Source organism: Triturus cristatus, chromosome 9 (genome assembly GCF_964204655.1).
Source record: "Triturus cristatus chromosome 9, aTriCri1.1, whole genome shotgun sequence".
NCBI lineage: Eukaryota > Metazoa > Chordata > Amphibia > Caudata > Salamandridae > Triturus > Triturus cristatus.
Genome location: NC_140592.1, coordinates 1058793799 through 1058817132, shown reverse-complemented (window position 1 = coordinate 1058817132; position 23334 = coordinate 1058793799). Strand labels below are relative to the sequence as shown.

At 42.2% G+C, this 23334-nt stretch overlaps 1 protein-coding gene and 1 pseudogene across 2 annotated transcripts in view; both read left to right on the top strand.

Annotated features, from left to right (window-relative positions):
- TOGARAM1 (TOG array regulator of axonemal microtubules 1) overlaps positions 1–23334 on the top strand; it is an 846610-nt gene that overhangs the window by 223413 nt on the left and 599863 nt on the right. The window lies entirely within an intron of this gene.
- On the top strand, positions 21432–21526 carry LOC146799376 (Nuclear RNase P; annotated as a pseudogene).

Here is a 23334-nt window from a genome sequence, read left to right as displayed (position 1 = left end):
AAGGACACGGAGGCTAATATTATGCAAATCTCCTTTATTGCCGCAGCTCAGCAGCAACAATTGAAGAACATAGAACTGCAATGAACATTCTGAACAAGTCTTTGTTAGACTGCGAGGAAAGATCAATATGCATAAGAAAAAACAGGAATAAACTGAAGATAGCTTTCCAAATACGGTCCAAAGGAAAAAGAGATTCTTATTCTGAAAGAAAAAGAATACTGAATTGTAAGATCTTTACATAACATAAATGTATGTACATAAAAAATACACAAAGGGAGGGCTAAATCCCAAAGAGGAGGGATAATAATAGCCTCCGTGTCCTTAATAAAATCCAGATTTTCTGCCCAGCAAGCTGTGAAAAATCAAAATTTTATGGCACGACATGGAGGCCATATTATGCAAGTTTAAAGTGCATTAAGAACATTATCAATCACATTAGAGATTGGTCTGAAGTAACAAGTCTTAAACATACTATCGTTCGACCAGTCTGCTGCCCTGAGGTTATCCTGTAATCCTCCTCCTAGAAAAAAGGCCTTAGAAGCCGAAGCACCTCTGATTGGAGTGAGCTCCAAAAACAGATATGTCTACACCGCTTCATGCATGACATCTTTAACCCAACGAGCTAAGGTTGGGGACGAGACTCCTTTATGAGGAAATCTGTAGGAAATCAATAATTGACATTCATTCATTCTTAGATTTTTAGTTCTTTTCTCGTACTCTTTCAAACATTTGACCACACACAGTCTCTCATTCTGAGGAAAAAAGGGGTAAAAGTTGGAAGAAGACAACGTTTTGGTTCTTTTCTAGAGATAAAAGCAAACACCTTCGGGTTGGAATGCCCTGCTAGAGACATCTAAAACCTTAACATATGAAGTTCTTCTAAAAGAAACTAGACATAATAAAACAGTAAGTTTATATGAGATGCGTTTAAGGGAAAGAGAAGCATTATCTCCCCAAAAAAGAAAGAGTCCGGAGAACGAGGGTAACATCCCACAGGGTAGTATATTTAGCAGAAGGAGGGTTCAGAACTCTCATGCTTCTCATTATCTTTTTAGTCAATAGAGTTTGGCCAATGGAGACACCGTTAATTAAAGAATGGCCAGCTGAAATAGCAGATCTATAGACTTTCACGGTTCTATAAGATAATCCTGATGTAAACAATTCTGAAAGATAGTTAACAATGTGGACTAGATCAGTTGAAACTGGATCATAATGTCGTTGAATGCACCAGTGAATCCATTTGTTCCATGCCAATCGATAAGCTTTTCTTGTACCAGGTGCCCACGACTCAGAAATGAGTCTGAAAGCATCTGTCAAAAGCCCTGGGATTCACCATTGCCTCCTGAAATCTTGTATGCCGTCAGCATCAGAAGACCCTGCTCTACAAGGGGATGGAAGTCTCCCTCTGGACCTAAGAGTATTTCCTTGAAAGAAGGAATCAAAATAGGGAAATCGACGCTCATTTCTAGGATGATTGGAAACCATGCCTGAGATCTCCAAAGAGGAGTTATCACGACCATGCTCTGTCGGTAATGTCGAGCATGAAGTAACAGGCAGGGGAAGCATTGCAAATGGCGGGAAAACATAAGGTGCTAAATCTCTCCAATCTTGAAGGAAAGCATCTACCTTTTGAGCTTGAGGGTCCGGTCTCCAACTGAAGAAATTCTTCAGTTGAGTATTCAGACAGTCTGCAAAAAGAAAAGATCTATCTTGAAGGAACCCCATCTGGACTGGATGGTTAAGAATACTTGTCTGTTCAGTCTCCAGTTGCTGGAGTCCTTGAAATTCCTCGAGTACCAATCTGCCACCCCATTCCAAAGCCTGGGAATGTGTTCCGCTATGACTGAAATTCCTTTGTTCAAGCAAGAGTTCCATAAGCCTTTAGCTAGATCGGTCAGGCCCTTGGAATGAGGACCACCTAGTTTGCTGACATAACGTACTGCGGACACATTGTCCATTCGTAACGTTACACAGCATTTCATCGATTTCTGTGTCAAACAACGAATCGCAAATGAACCTGCTAGTAATTCTAAGCAGTTGATATGCAACTTCTTTTCTTGAGCAGTCCAACGACCCCCCTGTTGACGAGTTCCCACATTTCGCTCCCCATCCTTCCAAACTCGCGTCTGATTCTATTATTAAATCCGGTTCCTCCCCAAAAATGGCTCTGCCATTCCATGCTTCTACATTCTTCAACCACCAAAGGAGTTTGGTTCTCGATTCCTGATCTAGGGAAATTATTTGGGAGTAGGATTGGTTCGATCCCAGAGATACTGCTTTCAATCTCTGAAGTGCTCGATAGTGTAATGGACCTGGGAAAATTGCCTGAATTGTGGATGAAAGTAGGCCCAGGATCCTTGCTAGGATCCTTAGGGGAAACGTCTTTAGTGTCTACCAAGAAACCCAGAAATTGGGTTTGTTGAGATGGAATTACGCAGGATTTTTTCATGTTCATAATGAAGCCTAGGTGTTCTAACAGATGAATTGTAAGATTCGTATGAAGAGAAACTGTCTCTTTTGATTGAGCCATTATAAGTATATCATCGAGGTATATGATTAACCTCACTCCCTTTTGTCTGAGCCAAGCGGTGACGGGTCTGAGTACGTTGGTGAAGCACCAAGGGGCAGATGATCGGCCGAAAGGGAGGCTGCAAAATTGGTATAGTTGTCCCTCCCAAATGAATTGGAGGAACTTTTGGTGGGGTTCCCAGATAGGGATTGTCAGATAGGCGTCTTTTAGGTCCAGTCTTGTTAACCAGTTTCCTTTTCTTAGAATGTCTCCCTTCCATTTTGAAGTGTCGGTAAGCTACCCATTGATTTAACACTTTAAGTTTATGACTGGTCGCTGTTCCTTGTTCTTTTCCACAAGGAAAATATTGCTGAGAAAGCCTAAGTGAGTGCCCTTGACAATCGCACCTTTTTTTAATAAGTCTAGTACCTCTTGAGAGACTAGGAGTTTGTCTTTGGTAGAGAACACAATCTCTCTGGATGTTTTGTTTGGAAGGGGGTACCAATGAAGTCTATTTTGTATCCTCTCACTGTTTCTAGAACCCAAATATCTTTGGATACCAAGTTCCAATTCCCAGCAAATCAAAGTATCACACCTTTGGAGGGATACCTGAAAGGTCTGTCCAAGTTCCTACCTGATGAAAAGAAGCGTTGTCTCCGTTCGCCTCTGAAGGGACATCCACGGGTCCTCTGTCTCTGAGGGTTGAATTGATGGGACCCGCTGAAGTTGTTGAATCTCCCGCCTCCACGGGCCATGAAGGGTCTTGAATTCGAATTTCTTCGGCCGGGGAAACTTCCCCGTATTCTCCCGGCCCGGGTAAAAACCCGATCTTAAAAAACTTTTTTAATTTCTTTTTTGGACTTTTGAATTGAGCTAAATGCGCCAACATATTTGGCCATGTCTTTGATAAAGTCCTCACCAAAGATGAAACCCTGAGAATTTGGTCCACCATCATTCTTGGCTAGTTCGATCAGTTTGGGATCAATTTTAAACAGCACCCCTGTTCTCCTCTCTATAGAGATAGCCGTTTTAGCATTACCAATAAGGCATATAGCCCTTTGGACCCACTCCCTGAGTTCTTCAGGGTCAACTGGGCAGTCTCCCAGATTGGCTGATTCAGCCATTTCAAACATTTTGGTAAGGGGGCCTATGGTGTCAAGGAGGAGGTCCTGACAGGATTTTAGGCCTTTATCCATGCCCTTTCTTGGCCCTCTTGAGGTTTTGGCTATGAAGGCTACTACTTTGGGGTCCAACTCAGGTGTTGCAGCTACTTTGTTAGGGAGGGAGGGTCTCGGGCATTCAGAACGGAGTCTAGATCGAACTTCCTTTGGTATTTCTCTCCTCAACCAGAAGGAGAGGTAATCTGCCACATGTTGGGGGGGGGGGGGGTACATTCTGGGACAAAGGGTGCTTTATTAATAGAGGGTCGTACATAAGATCTCCAAATGGGTCCAAGAGTCCCATATTTGGTTCCGAGGCCTTGGTAGCCTCTTCTGAGCTCCCCGTTCCCCTTGGTTGTGCCTCTTCTTCGTCTTTCAGGGTCAGAGCAATCATCACTAGCAATGTCAATAGGGGGCTCAGGGCCTTGATCTTGCCCATATGGGGTGCCCGAGGCACCAATCTTGTCACCGCCTTGAGAGCGAGAGGGGGGAGAGGAGGTCTTAGCTTTTTTAGAGTCTTTGCGCTCTTTGCCTCCAAGTGCCTGTTTCTTGGGAGCCTTAACTGCTCCTGATTGATGATTGCTAGTAGAAGGGCGTGGGGAGGTCAAAGATTCCAGCCTTTTATTAATAGTGTCATCAATTGACCCAAGAACTTTCTCGAGAGCCTTATTAACTAGCTCTTCCAGATGTCCTTCAATATTAATCTGGGGTGTGGACATCTTTAATGGTTAATTTATTTAGGTAATAATTAGGAAATAATTGGGGTCAAATATTGAATAAACTCACTCAAAATAGCGTATTGAATGCTTCAAAAGTCTAATATGCAGGAATAACTGTCTAATATGCAGAAATAACTGTTTGGTACCGGCGTAGCGAATGAGCAGCTGATCGAAAGGTATTCTGAGGAAAGGAAGAAACTGTCAAGTTTAAGCGCACGGGACGATGTTTGAACCCAATATTTCAAAATGGTGGCGTAATTAAGCACATATTGGAGAGCCCAAGCTCTCAAAATGGCCGCCACGCACGTAATAGCGTGCGTGGCCCGCCTTTAGGTAAATTTCTCCAATTTTAATCCGTCCCGCCTCGAGCGCAAGAAAACGCACCGAGGGGGCCGGGGAAGCTGTCCTAAAGCGGGTCGCTGGTCAAAGCGTCTCCGCGGTCTCCAAAACAGGTTGGGAGTGCGGAAAGAAGCTCCGGAAAAAAAAAAGAATGACAGCAATCAGCGAGGGGAAAGAGAAAAAATAGTATTGAAAGGTACACAATGAGAATAGGAGGCCTAATCCGGTTCAAAATAAAACCGGAGGGGGAAAGGGATCTCTAAGGATAAACCCAAAGCATAATACAGAAACAACATGAAATGCGGAGCATTATTATCAAAAAGGTAAACCTTTGAGTAATATGGAAATTAGTTTGACAAAATCAGACAAAATAGATAGACATATGTATTTATATTAAAAATATAATACTTACATACATACAAATATAGATGTAAGTAAAACAAATTAAAACAAATGATAAGGATATCAGCGTTAGCTGAGAGAGGTAATTATCTTTCTGAGCGGCTGCAACAAAGAAGGAAGATGGCTGGTCACCGGACTCTATACTTGTTCAGAATGTTCATTGAAGTTCTATGTTCTTCAATTGTTGCTGCTGAGCTGTGGCAATAAAGGAGATTTGCATAATATGGCCTTCGTGTCGTGCCATAAAATTCAGCTCACCTGTGGCTGGCTGCTGCTTACCTGCTCACATCTGATGCATGTGATTACTGTGAGCTCTTTTAAGCCCCAGCTCCCTTCAGGCCAAGGTTGCTCGTTGTTGCTGTGAGACTGACCCTTGTTTCCAGTGTTTCCTGAGATTTTGATATCCTTGTTTCCAGTGTTTCCTGAGCTTTTGATATCCTTGTTCCTGAGCTGCTGCTGTTTTCCTTGTTCCTGAACTAGCACTGCCTGCAGTGCTACCTTGACTTTTGAGCTTGTGCTCAATTCTAATTCCTGCTCGAGCACTGCCTTCAGTGCTGAAGCAGGAACTAAAATTCATAGGAACTAGGAGTTTTTTTCTTGAATCCTGAACCAGCACTATTCTTATACCCTTGTAGCCTCCCCTTCTGTATATCCTTTTCCATTCCCTGGTCTTCTTCCCATTTCCTTGGTTCCAGTTCCTAGTTTACTGTCTTTCTTTTCTTGCTGTCTTGCTTCTATTATCTTGTATGTTTGTTACTTACTTTCTGCCAAGTGTGCCCTGTGATTTCCTGTTAAGCACTCCTCCTTGCTAGCTCTTTGTCTATTGTACTTGTATTTAGTTCTACCCCCTTGCTGTTACTGCCTTGTGTGTTCCTGTTTGATCGCCAGGATCCATGGGCACAGCTGACAACCTAGGTGGTGTTTCTTGTTCACTGTGAGTATTGTCTTTTGAGTTACATTTATAACATCACCATTGGTATCAGCTCCACAGACCCTACCTTTGCATGCATAGCCCATATGTGGGTATTTGCAGTCAGTATCTGTAACAGCAATTGTGGGTGAAAAACTTACTGGGCTTCAGTCTTACCGTGTGGAGCTCCAGAGTCAGAGTGCATTACCCCACATATGTGAGTGAGTGAGTGACTGACTGACTGACTGACTGACTGACTGACTGACTGACTGACTGACTGACTGACTGACTGACCCACTCACTCACTCACTCACTCACAGGTGCATTGCGGCACCGAAAGGAGAAGGACAACTTCTCTTGTGCTGATACTGCCAGCCGCAGTAGCAATTTATTAAATCAACAGTCTGGTGCTAAATACGAATAGACACGTTTCGGCCAACCCGGTGGCCTTGCTCACATGAGCACGTCGCAAGAAAGTGACATATTTATATACATACTGTGACTAAAAAGCCTCATGATTGGTTGCCCGCTGGTAAAATAGATATAGACATAACGAAAATACTTTGCAATGTAGCATTTTAGTTAGAACATTCAATTGGTTCCGTAAATTGATAAAGTGAATGCAAACATAAAATTTACACCGTACAATTTTGATGTCTTCAAAAATAAATGTATAAATGAACAGCAGAGAAAGGTAAACAAGCTATAGGGCAATGTCGATTTATCTCCGAATTTCATTGTTATCGGTCAAACAGGGACCCTAGAAGTAGCTTAAGAATGATACAGACTCTCTGCTCATCAAAGCCCTGATATTGTCGTCATCTATATAAAATAGGACATTCAATGACATTTACCTATGCACAAATGCATCCTACTCCCACATGGCCTGAGTAGAGAGACATGAATGGTTTATTCGTTATAGAAAACATTCAATGCCCATTGATAAATCCTATTACCTACGATGTTTGCATAGTAGTACAAATACTAGGATTTGAAAATAATTGACCCATAACAACTTACTGGGAAAAAAACACTGTATCATACAACATGTGCTTGATCTCTTGAAAACATACCTAACGCAATCCATAGGCTATAGAGTATATATAGTCACCATAAAGTGCTCAAAGTGCATTAAAAACAGTGTTTCAAATTATAAAATAACGAAAAAGTAATTCCTATGAGTGAAGGCAGCGGACTCATCTATTGAAAGTTTAAATATAGCTATATACCCCATTCAAGAAAAGCTCAAACAGAAGCAAAAAGATAAGAGAAAATATTGAGCATTGTGTGGTATTGAAACATCACATATATACAAATTGGTTACCAATTAGAAATTAGAAACCGCAACGAGTAAACTTTTCTGATGGAGTAGTGGACTGAGCAGGGACCGCTGTGTTCAGTTGAAATAAATGCAAATAAAGATAGTGATGTAAATCTTCACATACATTAAGACCCCTAGGTGCCTTGGTGTCTAACTCAACTATATATCTAGTTTCTAATTGCCTGAGAATTGTTTCGCGGTTACCACCTCTTTTGCTAGCAGGAACATTATCAATAACAAAGTATTGAAGAACACTGAGTTTATTGCCATGTTCCATTTTGATGTGACGAGCCACAGGATATGTGGGATCAGAATTTACTGTTGCACGTAAATGCTGCAGGATTCGTACATAAACCTGCAGCTTAGTGCTATCTACATAGCGTAATCCGCAAACACATTGAAGAATATATACTGCGTAGTCCGTACGGCAAGTATAATGCCCACTAATGTTGATGGGGACATCAGAAAAGGGGGTACAGTAAGTTTTAGCATTAACTCCAAACTTGCACGCCCGGCAAGAGCTGCATTTGTAAAAAACCCTTTTGGGGGAAAGCCATGTACTTTTGTTATCTAATTCGGGACTAGTTTTAACTAAGTCACTGCGCATAGAATGTGCCTTGCGGTAAGTAAAGTTAGGCTTTATTGGCAGTGTTTGTGAAAGTACCGCATCCATCAAAACTATAGGCCACTGTGAATTGATAATAGTTCGTATTGCGTTTGCTTGCCTGCTATAGGTGGAAACAAATCTACAGATTGCATTGCCTGCATTAGCATCATTGTCGTCATTAGAAATATGACTCAAGGAAGATATGGTGTTAATGTTAGTTCCAGATTTAGTTTGTAATAATGCCGGTCTGTCTTTACTGTTGGCCTTCCTTAGGGCTATATCAAGTTTTTTGGCATTGTATCCTCTTTCTAGGAACCTAATTTTTGCTGATCCTTGTGCTGCTGTCAATTTTTCACTAGTGCTGCAGGCTTTACGAATTCTCAAAAACTCCCCATAGGGAAGACTAGAGATTGTGTGGTGGGGGTGAAAACTAGTGGCATGAAGTAAAGTGTTACCCGCCGTTGACTTTCTGAAAAGACATGTCTCTATTGAACCATTATGTATGTAAATTGTGAGATCTAAAAAGTTGACTGTTACAGGGTCAATATGTGAAGTAAAGTTCAAATTCAAATCGTTGCAATTGATCACGTCAATGAAATCATTGGCCTGCGAAGATGTACCGTTCCATATAATAAAAACATCATCGATATATCTCCACATTGTTACCACATGCTTATCGTACACTGCCTTATGGTTGACCTTAAGGACATGCTCTTCCCACCAGCCTACATGCCTATATATATATCTGCACGTCCATCCTGGATGTAGTTATTCTGAACGCTAAATTGCCTCTTGAGTGCCCTTCATTTGAGTCTTGGCCATCTTGTTCACTTGTACAGGCTGCCCCTTTGGATTCCTTTTCTCCTCTAGTTTACTGTGTGATTCTGGACAGGGCTGTACTCTTCTTTCTGTGTACGTTTTCTACCCAGTTCCCTGTCCATACCCAAGTCCCTGACCTTTGTTCCCAACATAGTCCCGGACAGTCCCTGACGCATGTTTTCATCCTGTATATAATTAAACAAGAAAACAAGTGTATAGGAGAAACCTACTTTGTAATGGTGCCCCTACACATATAATGTCTTGGAGTGAAAAGTTGTCTGTATCGCCTCATGCAGAGTAGGAAACTAGTCATGCACTTTTACTCACTGAACAAAGATCTCAAATCTCCTTTGTCTTTTAATTGACATTTTTGATGGAAACTCAGTTTCTCTTCAGTGATTTCAACAACCAAAAAACATTTTTACCCTTTAATTCATCATCTTTGTATATTTGTTTGCATTTTCTTCCTTATTTACCTTATTACGGGACTCTTTTCCGTTGCTGTTTGACAGGGTGTATCTCACTTTTTTTTGTGTTCTCAGTCGTTATGCCTGTTTTCTTTGACCAATGTTTTTTGTGTGGTGGGAAATTGTCAAGATGATTGATATGGATGTACGCATGGTATGGAGTCTGGACTCTTGCGCCATTGGGCACAGTAACCTTGCCAGTAGATGCCTTTTAAAAGCTAGGAGGACAGTGTTGATTTCTTTACAAAGCCAAAATGAAACTTTTAAAGTCGCTGCTGCACAATCCTTTTTGACAGAAGGAGATGGGTGGAATCTTTATTTTTCCTCTGCCCATGAATCAGATCAGACTCTCCAAGAATCTGTCGCCAGATCTTTGTCACCATGCTCGTGGTAGATGTTTATGCATTCAAAGTCACAGATCTCGCGTCCTCAGTTGTTAGATGTACATTTTTGCATTTTAATTAATCTCAGTGCTCGGGATCATGGTATCACCCCTCTCAACCTCTCTTCCCAACGTCAAGGGTATACAGTCTCACAGCCAGTGGCCAGTGGTCACTGAAGAAGACCAGACCTTTATCCCTTGTGTCTTTTTTCAGGAGCCTTGGGCTGAGGAGCTCACACCTTTATGCAGGATATCATGGAACAGTTTGTTGTACAACATCTCACAGGGAAAATATAATTTCCAAGGAATTACCAAAGAAAGAAATTGTTTCTTATCAAATCTAATAGCCTCATAGTGATGCCAAAATACACTGCTTGCATTGCCGCTCAACTTGATGCACTTCCAGGTTGTGCCTTGTTTCCCTTTCTCCACAGTGGAACCTAGACTCACTATTCACTTGCCCCTCTTCTCAGGTCCCATCTAGACAATGAGCTACAGAAAACTAAAACTTAAGATTCTAAATTATATATGAATGGAGAAGAGGGAATGATTTCTTAAATTCCAGTTCAAAGAGTACAGCAGAGCCAAACACTTGTGGGTTAACTTACATTCCACTGGCAGTAACCACTCCAACAACAAAACTATCCTTGATGCAAGACGATTTTGTCCAGTGACAGTAAACCATGCAGAGGCAACATAAATTAAGTTGTTTACCTCAAAAAGAAGGCCCTTAAACATTAATATAATGGCTCATAGTTCTACAGGTCCCCTAAGTACTGCTGTGAGAGAACGCATTTCCAATTATCAGCAAATCGCTTCTTGTAATCATCAATAAGACAGATGAGTATTAGATGCTGTGCAAAATGGTTGCTGTATCAGATTTTCAGATTTCCCTGAATCAAATTCAGCTAACGGTATAACTTTCTTTTTGACTAGCCCTTTCAGAAAGTGAAATAACTGATAAAGGGTAAAGTAGCCTGTTCCAAAACACGAAAGTAAGAATGACCCCTCCCAGTATTACTTTCTAATTATGAAGAGAGGCCCAAAATATGAGTATCATCACCTCTAAATCTAAAAAACAAATTGGTCAAGAAGGGCATTCGGGATGTTGGAGCTGTATCAAGTATTTCCCCATTTACTCAAGGGAAATTGATTGTGCCCATAGGTTTACAGCATGGTTATCTTGAAATACACGTTTTTGAGATTCAGTATCAATAACAAAATTACCAATACAAATTCCTTCCTTTTTGTCTTAAGTCTCAATCTTTGAGTGTACGCAGCTGAAAAAGTGATTGACTTTCATTCTAAAGGGATCTTTATCTGCCTGTAGCACGACCGTTGCTCTGCAAGTCCAACTCTCATTAACAAATGCTTCAGGACTTGCAAATGATGACAGACTTTCTGCAGGATCTTTGTCTGCATATCAACTCAGACAAATCGTCTTTTGTTTGCTCAAAGACTATTCAATACTTGAGAGTGCTTTTGAACAAGAACAATGCAATTATTTATTCGGGGGGCAGACCATTGCCTATACGGGACAGGTTGCACCATCTCCACACTATCTCGCATTCCAGAGTCAGACATTTTCCCTCTCTTTTGAGTTTTAAGGCATTGTGCATATTCATAGTACTAGATAATAGTCACATGAGACTTTACATGAATGCTTTGAAGATCAGTTGTTTCATAAGACTAAGGATTGTGGCAGCAAGACCCTAATAATAACAACTACTGTCCATTCTGTATCCTCTTGGTATCACAAGAGAAAAGTGTTGCAAGATGGCCATTTGCAGCAAGCTTGCGCTGAACAAAGCATTGTGTTAATTACATCCCTGCAGGTTTGACAAATGGTCTCTCAAGGAACAACATAATCATATCAACCTATACGAGGTGAATGCAGCCCATGGCTCTCTGAAAATCTTGCTTGTAGTATGATTAAGTCCTGCTCAATTCTGCTTTAGACTGACATCACAAATGTGAACCACCAGCAGAAGCCTAGATAATCTGGTATTGGCTGCTAGCAAACAACATCCACATTATAGCAGTCCATATTTTGGGGATTGATAACTTGAAGGCGGATGAGCTCAACATATAATTTGCAGTACAGCAGCTATAGGTGTTATAGAATGAGGGGCTCTCCAGTGTCTTTTCACTTTAAGGAAACTCTAGAATTAACTTATTTAACACAGAAGATAATCAGTACTCGGTCTGTGCATCAAGCTCCATGGGAATGCCCTTTTGATAGTCCATTCTGTGATTATTCTATACACTTTCTGAGACCCCAGTTATTGAAGGGCAAGTTTGAACAAAAGTAGAGTCACTCCTTATGACCAAAAGGGTAGTTTACAACAGAACAAAAACAGTTTCCCTTTCTTGCTATGCTCATCTCTTTGCACGTCTATTAGGCACCTCAACAAAATATCCAAATGAGTACCCATTTTGGGCAATAAATAACAGTAGTGAAAGACCAGTGTCTCTGTCTTGGTTAGTTCAAATAACTATTATTTGTTATTTAGTTAACAATATACACCTCATATAAATGTTTAAAACGCATTCATTAGTTAAAAAATACCTTTTTTATATACATACATCAGGTATATAATCATATCCTATTTTCATCAATTATACTAATTAAAAAGAATCTGTCATTGAAAAGAATCTGTTGCCTTGGCGTTTCAGTGGAAATCAATATGGTACACACCACCTTAATGCTGCACTTGATCCTCGTTATAGTGACATGGAGTTCTCACTTTTTGCCATTAGTGGATATTCTATTTGTGCAGACGATTGGTTGGTTCTTCGTTTTCCGCTTTATAATAATTAAAGCATTCTGTAGTTTGTATAATTAGCTGCTCCATAATCCAATACAGTCTTATTTGATACACCTCCATCTTCCGATCTGCACGAATAGAATATTCACTAATGACAAAAAGTGAGAACTCTACGTCACTATAACGATTATCAAGTGCAGCCTAACTAGAGGATTTCATAAAGTAGTTGCATCTTTATCAAAGCAAGCAATTTCAGATTCTGCAGACAACGTCCTGGTCGTTCTAGTATAAAGAGATCATTGAATGAAGGAATGGTTTGCTAGTAACTGACCAATTTAAAGTACATTTTATTCCAAAACAACAAGAGAGAAAGGGTAAGGAATTAAGGAACCAGTCTTATTCTCTTCTGAACCTAAAGGCCTCTGGTGTGGTGTCCCTCAAGGGTCGGCACTCAGCCCTTTGCTGTTCAATGTCTATCTGGCCCCGCTTTTCACCTTGATTGCTAAATGGGGGGTCAAGGCAATATCATACGCGGATGACACTCAATTGGTCTTCCCCTATACAGACACGTCTGAGGCAGCTTTTAGTAAAATCAGGGGCTGTCTTCGAGACGTGGCCAAATGGATGAACATCAATAAACTCAAAATGAATGCGAGCAAAACAGAGGTATTATTCTTTGGCAATCTCAAACACCCCTCTTCGGACCTGTGGTGGCCAACAGAAATGGGCCCGGCTCCATCTCCCGGAACCCATGCAAAACATCTAGGAGTAAGATGGGATGAGAATTTGTCTTTCTTGCCGCATATACAACAGCTTACCGCTGGCTGTCTGCATAAACTCAGAAGTTTGCGAAAATTTCTGCCCCTGCTACCAGTCGAGTGTCGTAAAACGGTTGTTCACGCAACAATCACATCTCGACTTGACTATTCTAATGGCCTTTTTCTTGGTCTGCCCAAATATGCGGTGCAACGCTTACAGATCGTGCAGAATGCGGCTGCGAGATTGATAAAACGTGTCCCTTTCAGGCAGCACATCTCTCCGCATCTGCACGAGCTGCACTAGCTGCCAGTGGCAAGCAGAATTAAGTTCAAGGTGCTTACCTTGGCTTTCAGAGCACTAAAAGGCACGTGTCCCAATTATCTAAAACTTCGACTTCCTCGCTACCACCAAAGACGAGAGCTGCGCTCAAATTCCTTGCTCAAGCTAACTACTCCGCGTGTGAGGAAAGCTATACTTGGTGGCAGGTCCTTCTCTGCCGGCACGGCTAAATTATGGAATACCTTGCCCCCTGCCATCCAATCTGCCACTACAGAAGCTAGCTTTAGGAAGCTCCTAAAAACTTGGCTCTTTATGCAATAATCCTTTTCTCCCGGACTACTCGCTTTTGGCTGTAGGACTCGCTAGCGCCGGGACACCTCTCCGGAGGTAGCTGTTCGCGCTTTACAAATTTCTGTATTATTATTCTCCTTGGGTCAAATATAAACAAAACAAAAAAAAAAAAAGTGTGTCCTAAACAAAGAAGAAAGATTTCAGAAAAAGGAGTCACTACAGGATAGTAAAAGAACCTTCACTCACCGACCTAGTCGGTGACATGCTTCATCATAGGGTCCCCACCAGAGATACCGAATGTATCTCTGGTGTGCTACAACGCTTTAATTATAGCGGAGCGTATTTTGAATCCAATGTGTCAAGTGAAAAATGTGGTGAAATTTAAAAGGGAGGGGGCCTTTATACACTCAATTTTAATTTGCGGAATTAAAGGCTCCTATTTAAGAAAAAAAAGAGAAAATGGATGTCCCTAACTGGAATTAATTTGACCAGTTACATCCAAACAAAGTGCATGTGGTCAACATGTTTCAGCTTCTATTATTTGTTTTTTGGCGAAGCTTTCGTCAGGACCTAAAGAAAAACACCACGGCGGTATAAGCACGCTAAGGCTTATCCTAACCTGTGGCGTTTGTTGTGTACCATAACTCACGGTTTGTGCAGAAACCTTCAAGTATTGCTCGAGAGGTCACAAAGTCTGAAAAGAACAAATGAGGATATATACATTGTAATTTCAATCTCATTAAGAGTAAAGCAACCCAAATTCTGACGTATCTTGCTGACATCCAACTTAATATGGGGCAATTAGTTTTTAAACAAATCAAAATTGGCTTTAGATTTGTTAGGCATAATACTGAATACATATTATGTTTGTTAGCTACTAAGGCAATATTAGCCCACTCGATACCAAAGGTTATTACAATGGTAAAGTATGCAGTTATTCTGAACCAAACTGAATTTAAAAAGCGGCGGTGGAATACGCTAGCTCAAAGTGATGGCAGATTAGAGTTTATATAATGATAATGGAGAACAAAAGGACTTACACTACAAATGGGTAGACTCTGCTCCTTAAGTACTGCCGGGTAGCGGGAGCCTCATCAAAATTCTAAAGCAGAAGGTAGCGAAAGAAATCTTATTAGCGTCTATGTCAACGGAAGACGCTCAAAAAATGCTACCAACACTGCGCAAACTTACTTAGCAGAGGATCAACCGCCGGCCTTTCCACCTAGGAGGTCCCAGCAGACCTGGAGATGAGACACTCTCCCGAGCTGGAAAATAAATACCCTCCTGGTACTTCCAAGTGGCGCCAAAAACCGGAGGGATACTTCCGGAGTTTACGCGGGTCACGGAACGTGAAAGCCACTAGAAAAAAGGCTAGAATGCTAACCTCTGGTAGCATTCAGTCATCAACAAACTTTATTCAGAAGGAGCAGGGAAAAGAATGGGAAGGTTACCCAACACGGAACCGTCGATAGCACAGAAAGAGTGAACTGCAATATACCTGGACCGCTACTGAGAGCAGCAGAGGCACGAGTGTTAATAGAATAGTAATCATGCAGTTATTAGACACATTTAGTCAGAAAGGCACAGTAACATAATACAGCCTTCAAATAAAGGCGATCAGACTAAACGTCAGTAGGTGTCACTATACTGAAGATGTTGTAATTAAATACATAAAAAAAGGAAATCTTAAATTGGATAGCCCCGAAGCTTCATGAGAAGGACATCCTATTGGTCGGAACTTAATGTTAGTCTAAATCCTAGTGGAAAGGGTAATAGATCTTAGCGGGGTTAGCGTCTCATTACCAAACCCCACGAGACATTATCATTAAGACCATGAATGTTAGTGGATAACCGATAAATCCAACGTTGCTCCTTTTCAAACAATAAGTGTGTACATGATTTATTTGAATTGAGCTGTTCGATAACTGTCCATTGCATATCATTGATTGAATTTCAAAAAATGATCTGTCAATTTTGTTGTGTTTTTCTTGCAGCGGACATTACTACGGTGCTCACAAATTCGTTGTTTGACTTTACAAGCGGTCATACCCACATATCTGAGGGCACACGGACATGTTATCAAATAAACCACATTTGTTGTGTTACAATTTGTGTGTGATCTCTGAGTCCATGTCTTGCCAATCTCTAGAGCCATGGTTTTGGTAGCTGTAGTAAGATGGCAAACACTACATGACCCACAGGGGAAGTGACCAGTCACACGGGGCAAACCCCATGGAGTTAAAACTGAAGTGTCCTCGACAGGATTTGTCTTCTTTGGTCTGGTGTGTACTAGCGCATCCCTAATGCCTCTTGCTCTATTGTAAAGTACAGTCAATAACTATAAATTCCAGAATCACAGATACAATCATAGATTCTGAGGACACCAGTAATAAGTTTTTGGTTTTAAAAATATTTGTCCTAATGAAGGTGGTGTTAACCATATCGATTTCCATAGATACGCCGCGTTTACAGATTATTTTTAATTATTTTATGTGAGGAGTATATTTTTAACGATATAATAAATAATCATTCTTTGAACTATCAAGAGACAGTGTAGTGAACTGGACTTTTGGTACAGTTACCTTCCCCCCACCCCACACACACACACTTTTTGCCCCCTTATTAGCTATTAGATGCTGCTTTTTTACTCTGACAGAGCACTGAGGCCTGCTAAGCAGACCTCCGTGCCAGTGCTCCTTCCCTAGTAAATTATACGCCACAACCCAAGGGCATGGGTACTAAAGAGGTCCCCTAAGGGCAGCAGCATATCTTATGCCACCCTAGGGGACTCGCATACAAATTCCACACAGACTGTCATTGCAGGCTGCGTCATCTGGTGCAACCATGAGTAAAAACTCCTGTGTGTCATGCCAAACTCACAGCATCTGATATATGTAAGTCATCCCTAGAGCAGGCCTTTGAGCCCTAAGGCAGGGCGCATTCTATTTTATGTGAGGGCATACCTGCCTGACCAGATGTGCCCCAGTCATGTCTAGTACTATTACTAGATATTGCAAGTGACCAGCAGGGCCAGATTGCTGCCACCCGATGCCTCAAAGCACCTAAGCACCCACGCTCCAGAACCCGAGTCTAAGCGAGGAGACGGCGCCAACTGTGTCTCCAGACCCACAAGAGCCAAGCAAACGCTTGGGTTTGCCTACAGCCTCTTTTTGCAGGCCCCTTCCTACAGTGAGAGACTCCTGCACGGTAATCGATCCCAAAAGACATCAATGCACCACAGCCAGAGGAGAAGTGGAACAAATTACCTCGTGCCAGAGGATCTCAAGGGTCGACTCACCTTGTGGGTTACCTCAGACTGGTGCCCCAGTCCCTACTCGCAGCCTCTTTCTGACAGGACTGTTCTCCCATTGAAGTGAATAGGACACCTGATGCCATGACTCACCTCTGCACCCGGATGCCCCAGAGCCTCCCCCGGTGACCTGTTGGTGTGGCCTTGGACCTTGCTCCCGTTAAGTCCTGTAGAACAGTCCTGTAAGTCGCGGACAAAAGCCAGAATGAAATAGATGTTTTTCCCCCTATAGGATGACATTTGATGTCCAAAAAATGTCAATTTCTGAAAAAACTGTAAAAATTCATAACTCGAAACCAGATTCCAGTGATCTTGGTAAATAAAAATACACATTATAAGTATGTGTTATTTTTTGTGTGTGTGTGTTAAATGTTTAGCACTACCCTCTATTATGCCAACATGCTCGCCTACCCTACCACAAAAGAGAACATTTGGTTTGTTATTTATGCCTCTCTAATTCCTCTGAGGTTTGCCTGTACTCTTCACACAGTGTATCTCTTTTTGGTCCACTATATAAAGAGCCAGCATCCTACAGACGAAGACTGTGGTTTTTCAATACTGTTTTTTATTGCCCAAAATGTGTACTCATCTTCAAGTTTATGCATTACTAAACTATTCTCATTGCCTCAAGCAGGCCTCATCATTGGTGATACCCAGATATCATGCAGCTGTCAATTCAACAACGCAGGAGGCTACCATACAAGATTGTCCACAGTAGCCTTCTATTGTCTTCCAAACCCATAAACCATTCCGATGCCTATCTGACCCTAATCAAATAAACCAAATGTCTTTTACTTACTCTAGAACATAGCTAGGTTAAAAATAACTTCCTTATGTTCTCTAGCTACTTAAATGTGGCTTGAAGTTCTCCTCTACTAAGAAACAATTGGCATCCATTACTGCTTATTGATAATATCCTTCTAAGGCATGTTTTATTCAATGTAACAGTCATTCAAGGTATCATAGATCTTCTGAAGAATGTTGTTTCTCAGTTAGGACCCCCTGCATCCATCAAAATTGAACATTGGCCTATCACAATAAATGCCACAACTTGCAGGCAATGTGGACAGGCTATTTGCCTCTGGTTTCTGTTTGCCTTCTTAGTTGCTCTACCATCTGCTACAATTGTGAATGAGCTTCATACCCAACAAATCTTACAAGTTTGTTTCACATAATAAAATTTATCTTGGTGATCATCCTCCTTTCCGTACAAATGTTATCTTTGATTTTTCTGTCAGACAACAACACTCTAAAACGCTCTTCCTTACATACGGAAGATCAAGCAGCTCCTCATTAATTATGAAGGTGTTCATGTGAGGCTAGTCTCCTCAAAGCAGTCAATAGCTAGATGCATCGTAGCAAGAAGCCAAAAGTACTTTCCTAGGTAAACCCTGGCAGCAGCTCACAGCACAAAAACAGTCACTACATTTCTAACGATGAATGTCCCTATTTTTAACAATTGTATGGCAGTTATCTGGATAGGAGTCCATATTTTCTTGAGCATTACTTCAGAGACGGACTATAAAACAGGTTCCCTAGACAGCTAGGTTGCCATGGTGAATCGGTTTAACCCCTTGGATGCTAAACTGTTTCCCTCTAGAATACTAAGCCCTTTTTTGGCTATTTGAGGTAGCTCATGCTTCGGCATCCATAACTTTTTTTCCATACAAAATATCCTCACCAAAGTAGTGATATCTTTTTCCAGCATCCTGAGAATTCTGAAGGTACCCAGGGTTTGTGAATCAATCACCCTGGAGGAGACTGGGAAAATAGGCAAAATATACTAACTAATGAGTTTTTGGGGAAAATGGGAAAAAGTGATTTGCAAAAAAAGTCTCATTTTCCCTAAAAATGGCATCAACAAAAGGTTTGCTGTGCTAAAGTCACTATTTTGCAGCCTCATTTTAGTGCTTTCAGCCTACTTCCAGTTTGTGGTGAAAACCCCTGTGAAACCCAAGAGTGATCTCTGAGAGCTATAGATTTTAGAACAGTAGAGAAAATTCTGAATTTGGCAAGGGGTCATTTGTGTAGACCTCACAAGGTTTTCCCAAAGAAACTAACTGTTGAAAATTAGTAGGAAAAAAGTCAATTTGTAACAACGTTTACGTTTTGAACTTCTTGCCATGATGGTCGACTTACAAAAGCAAATATACCATTACATCTCCTAGGCCCTTCTGGTTGCGGGGGCATAGGGTTTGTGAGTTTTCAAAGAACCCAAGAGCACAGAGCCAGTAACTGAGCTGCACCTTACAGTGGTTTTTAGGTCTCGGCTCGAAGGCTGCGCTTGCGCAGTCTCGATCCGAGATTTAATGACTTGGAGAAGAGGGGCTAGAACCCGCCCCTCTTCTCCCCTGTTCTCCATTGGCTGGCCTCTTCAATGCTGGCCAGCCATTGGAGAAGAGGTCCCGTCACTCCGATCATGCCCCGTCCTTTTCGGATCGGGGGTGTGCTTTTTGCAGAAAGTCTAATTATCTCCTCCAGCCAATGGCTGGAGGAGATAACAGCAAAACACGCCCCCGAATCCGAAAAGGACGCTGCGTTTCTCCGAGGCATTTCTGCTCTGCCTCGGAGAAAGGCGGTGGTGTGCTTGTTCCCTCTTGTCTTGGTTTCCTCCTCAAACCCCCCAGAAGTTGGCCGCATCGTTGTTAAAGTGCTTTCTTGTCCAGCAAGGAATGCAAGCAGCTTCATTAGCGGCAATCCAAAGATGTTATATTATTTGACCAAACACGAATACGGCGATGTAAACAAGCCCCGGGGGTGTAAAGGGCAAACCCACCCTCGGCTCACTTTCTACGCGCCCTCCAACCGAACCCTGGCCCACAAAAGATCAACAACAAAAAAATGAACTACGATTTTTTGTTCTAAATTGGCAGGTTTTACGAAAGACTACTTATCCATTAGGTTTTAACTCTAGACAGACAGCAATCGTCGTGCTTGCACAAGCATTAAAACACTAATATTCCGCGATCTCACCCGAACGAATCTAGCGCCTGCGCAGTGCAACATACACGACTCTCAGCGAGTCGCCAGCACGCATGCGTCAGTGTATGGAGCTTGGGCTGGTGACATTGACGTGCGCGTTCTCGGCAGAAGAACGGCCCCGTATCTAGTGCTGGCCGTCATGTCACCGCTGAGCGGCGGTGGAGCGCTGTTTTGTGCACTAAAATTGAGCTCCCGTACCTCCTTTCTCAACCGGGTGAGTTATATACAGAAACAGCGTGTATGACTGACATTGAAGAAGGACTAGCTTAATACGACGCAGTGACAGCCCCGGGGGTGTAAAGGGCAAACCCACCCTCGGCTCACTTTCTACGCGCCCTCCAACCGAACCCTGGCCCACAAAAGATCAACAACAAAAAAATGAACTACGATTTTTTGTTCTAAATTGGCAGGTTTTACGAAAGACTACTTATCCATTAGGTTTTAACTCTAGACAGACAGCAATCGTCGTGCTTGCACAAGCATTAAAACACTAATATTCCGCGATCTCACCCGAACGAATCTAGCGCCTGCGCAGTGCAACATACACGACTCTCAGCGAGTCGCCAGCACGCATGCGTCAGTGTATGGAGCTTGGGCTGGTGACATTGACGTGCGCGTTCTCGGCAGAAGAACGGCCCCGTATCTAGTGCTGGCCGTCATGTCACCGCTGAGCGGCGGTGGAGCGCTGTTTTGTGCACTAAAATTGAGCTTCCGTACCTCCTTTCTCAACCGGGTGAGTTATATACAGAAACAGCGTGTATGACTGACATTGAAGAAGGACTAGCTTAATACGACGCAGTGACAGAGCGGCTAGAGCGACAGGCTCCAATAAGTAAGGGGAAAGAATAGAGCGACCAAAAGATATTATAATGTTGTTATCTGCAAACGGTGTAATAACACTTGAAGTCACATCTACAAAACGTGTAGTTTTGTATTCCTTGGAGGAAGGTAAAATTCTTGATACGATCTTACCTTGGTAACTGACTGAGTGTGCATTCTCACTCTGTTCTGGTTCACGGTTTCATGTTATTTTCTGAAAGTTGTACTTTTGCTTTACAGAAGACACAGTGCGCTGGAAGCAATTGGCTCCTCTAAAATCGAACCTTTCCAACATGGCCGTTCCATAGCGTGGTCCATGATTGGGTGTGCGGTTAGGAACAAGTGACAGGCCAAACGTCAGAGCATGATTGACATATTAGGAGTCCCGAGCTATTATCTGTTTTGATTTTGAAACCTGGCTATTGGCGAATTGGTAGTGTGCATTTTAGAATTGTATTTCACACCCTTAGTATTCTGTCTTTATATTTCCACTCAGTCACTCTTAATTAAAATTATATAATCCACCCTCAGTTACCAAGTGCATGTAATGGAGCCATATATAAAGCAGTGGGAGACGTATAGGTATGAAGCGGAGGAAGCTCATCACTGAGGTCACGTGTAGAGTGCGTATGTCACTCATGAACCTTGGGGAAGGTCTGTAAGTGTGGGTGGCTCTGTGTGTGTGTGTGGGGGGGGAGGCTCTATGTGTGTGTGTGTATATGTGTGTGCCTCTGTGTGTGGGTGGCTTTTTTTGTAGGTGGCTCTATGCGTGGGTGGCTCTGTCTGTGTGTGGGTAACAGTGTGTGTGTAGGTGGCTCTGTGTGGGTGGCTCTATTTGTGTGTGGGTTGCTCTATGTGAATATCTCTGTGTAGGTGGCTCTGTGTGAGTGGCTCTGTGTGTGTGGGTGGCTTTGTGTGTGTGGCTCTGTGTGGGTGCAAATGCAATCAGTCTCGGCATTGTTAAAGTTAGAGCTATTGGCATTGCTCATGACAATGCCGTTTCTTTAAATGTTTTAAAAACATAAACAAAAATAATGTCATGAGCAATGCCAATAGCTCTAACTTTACCAATGCCGAGACCATTGCATTGTAAATGCTTGTTCACTGTGTACCGGATATAGAACAAGTCATATGGTGAAATATAAATATTGAAAAATAGGTATCAAAGAAACATATGTATTTCTGAAATGGGCACAGGGTATGGCGTTCTGGAAAAGTGGTTATTTGCACGTCTCTGAACATACTAGCATGTGACTTACGAGGGTATTTCTTAAAATGTTTTCATTCTTACGCACTGGCTTACTTTTGGAAGGCACAGATGCAGAGAAATACAATTGGTGATAACACTTGTTCTACTATTCTGTGTTCCCCGAAGTCTCCTGGTAAAAATGGTTCCACACTTGTGTGGGTAAGTTTAATGCCCCACGATAAGAAAGGGCCCAAAACGCAACATGGACACATCACTTTTTTCCACTGAAAATGTACCCCTTTTTTTGTAATGTGGGTAACTGCAGGCTTTGGGCCCTAGATCAACCGGCACCTATGGAAACCTAGCAAACCTACACATTCTTGAAAACTAGTCACCCGGGGGAATCTTGGGTGGGGTGATATGTGCTGCTCTCGCTAGGTTTTCTTACCCAGAAGCCTTTTCAGACCCCAAACTTTGAGTTAAAAAAAACACATTTTCTCACATTTCTGTGATGGAAAGTTCGGAATCAGTAAGGAGGAACACATTTCCTACTACTGACCATTCCCCCAAGTCTCCTGATATAAATAGTACCTCACTTGTGTGGCTGGTCCTAGTGCCCTGGACGGAAACGGATCGATCCAAGGTTCATAAGTGTCTCTTTGCGACAACTACCATTGACTGTAGTTTGATCCATTCCTATTGCGGCACTAGACCCAGCCACACAAGTAGGCAGCATTTTAATCGGGACAAGTGGGGGAACGCTGGGTGGTAGGAATTTTGTGCATTCCTTCTGGTTCTGGAAGAATAGGTCCCAGAAATGCATTGAAAAAGTGTGATTTTCCCATATTTTGAGGTTTACAGGGCATTGGTAATAAAACTATGTGGGATCTACGAGAGTCACCCCTGGGTGTCTAGTTTTCATAAATGCCTGGGTTTGGCTGGTTTTCTTGGGTGGCAGTCGGGCCTAGGTGCAAAAACTGCAGGTGCACCTTTTGTTGATGTTACCACATTGCGTCTTGGACCCTCCCCTTTTGCGGGCGCTAGGCCTATCCCACACAGGTGAATTACCATTTTTATCGGGAGAGATGTGGAAACGCTTGGAGGCAGGAAATGTGTGGCTCCCTGCAGATTCCAGTACTTTGAGTCACATAAATATGAAAAGAGGTGTGTTTGTAGCCTATGTTTGAGTAATGCAGGGGCTTCTGGGTAAGAAAATTTCATGGGATCCATACATGACGCACCATCCTGGAGGGCCCCTGGTGTCTAGTTTTGGAAAATATTTTGGGTTGATAGATTTTCTCT